Source organism: Muntiacus reevesi, chromosome 16 (genome assembly GCF_963930625.1).
Source record: "Muntiacus reevesi chromosome 16, mMunRee1.1, whole genome shotgun sequence".
Classification (NCBI taxonomy): Eukaryota; Metazoa; Chordata; class Mammalia; order Artiodactyla; family Cervidae; genus Muntiacus; species Muntiacus reevesi.
Window position 1 is genome coordinate 59,267,393 of NC_089264.1, and position 2,401 is coordinate 59,269,793.

Sequence of the window (2,401 nt, forward strand, 5' to 3'; positions counted from 1 at the left end):
AGCCACCAGGAAAATTTCACTAGGATGTTTAACTTTGCTTCCAAAAGAAAGATGAGTAGAGCAGATATAATTTGAGCTTTCCGGTGGCGCAGTGGTAAAGAATCCGTCTGCCAACGCAGGAGACGCAAGAGACACGGGTTCAATTCCTGGGTAGGGAAGATCCCCTGGAGTAGAATATGGCAAGTCTCTCCAGCATTCTTGCCTAGAAAATTCCATGGGCAGAGGAGCCTGGCGGCTACCATCCATGGGGTCGCAACGAGTTGGACCTGACTGAGCGACTGAAAATACATCTCTGTCAAAGAAGCTGAGATGGGTCACTGACCCCTCCTGCCTAACCTCTGCCTGTCCCCGGGTCCCTTTGTACCGCGGTGCAGGTTGCTGACTGCACACAGCTGTCTTGACAACACAGGTCAATGGAGGCTGAAATGTAAATCACCAAGGTGTGTGCTGCAACCTCGGGCTATATTTCCTCAGCACTCCCACCTTTTCCAAGTTCTCAAAGACACCCTGTGAGCTCACAGCAGCTTGGCCAGTCTGCAAGTCTCGGGGCATGGATAGAAACATTGGCCCACGGTTAGGCAGTGATGTCTCCTGTATGAGAAGAAGGATTCCAGCTGAAAACTGCCAGTGAGTACCAAACATCCCTTTTCTTTCTCTTTCTTCCTGAAAAACCCTGCTTTTTTCATCATAATGGCAATATGCCCAGTTGAAAGCATTCAATCCTTAGAATTCCTTACAGTTAAGAAGGGTTCAAGCTACATGATTCTGGCCCAAAGATAGAAGTTGAGTCTTTCTAGGTAAGGTTCCTCTTTCTGATATAAGTACCAGCCCTTCCTGTCTCCTTCCTTTTTCTTTTTGCTTTGCAAAGCAGATGGAAATCAACCATTTTGTGATCAGATGACAACATGAAGAAAGCTATCCTTCCACAAAGGTGGGCAAACCACCAGGAAGATAGAATGATCCAGGACAGGAACAGGATGATGAAGACGCTTCCCAAAGACAAACTGTACACCTCCAGGCTGTTCTTTGTGTGCGAAGAATAAATGTTTTCATTAGTCACTCTATCTACCAGTTCCTATCCCACGCGGAAGAAAGCATTCTTAACTGACTGACGTCAGTCTTGCCTCTACCTCAGACGAGATGTGTGAGAAAGCTTTTACTAGTTCTCATGTCCAGAGTAGTTACTGAATAATATACTTTCATCCATTTCAAAAGTTACATTGCTGATTGCCTAGGAGAATCTAACTTATTGTTTCCACCTCACAGACAAGTGATTAAGGAGGTTTTAGTTACAGCACAGGTATATTGCTAAAAACAAATGAAGACTTTCCCCACAGTCTGGGTAAGAGTCCAAGGAAAGGGGAATAGCCAAATCTGTTGCTTGCTGTCTTTAATATGCTCAGCATAAGGAATTTTCACAGATTCTAGTGCATGGTCAGTAAATATTGAGTAATGATTGCAATCATGGTGCTATATATCAATTGTTTTAAACAATATTCAAAGAACAGTTTACGCTATAGATAAAAATAGACTGATTTATAGATCCTGATATTACAACTCCTGTAAAGAACATCCCTCCATCTCAGAGGCCAAAGTTTCTTCCTATTTAAAAATTGTAAAGTTTTACTAAAGATGTGCTCATACCAAACTTTACTGAAAGTCTCCATACTTATTTTCATAACTTTTGTGAGTATCTTTTAAAAGGAGAGTTCCAGAGAGTTGGTATAAACATGTGGTGTTTATGACCTGACAGCTGGTACTACATGTAAGATGAAAATTAATCACATAGCAAACATACTTTATGTCTCATGTCCTCCTCAAAGTATAAATTCCAAAAGGCACTGTTTTTCTTCCACTATGAGTTAGACCTCAGAATATTATCATTTACCCACTAGTGAAACTTTTCCTGTCTATTGTTTTTCAGGAACCATATCACTGGAAATGAAAAGACAGGTTACTTCTTAACAGGGAGTGTTCGTGGTGCTGTGGTAGAAATATATCTATTTTAATACCAAAGCAAGGAGAATCTAGTCATTGAGGTGGGCAATCACTTTGCAATTGAAATATATGGATAAAGACTTCTAGAAATAAAAAGTGAAACCAGAAAACATAGTACTAGTAAGAAACTTTAAGACTTATCTTTCAGTCTTTGATATAACAAGTAAGCAAAAATAATCCAAGAAATAATAGAAATCTGAATAACAGATTATTCAAACAGCTCTATAGAGAGAAAAGCACAGATCACATGAATGAAGATTATACTTTTTAAAATTGCTTATAAAAAATTTCAAGCATTGACCATGGATCACAAAGAAAATAAAGTAATCCCCAAAGAATGTGAACAGCGTTCTCTGTTGACAGTGCAATTAATATACAAATTAAAAAAGATATCAGTTCAGAT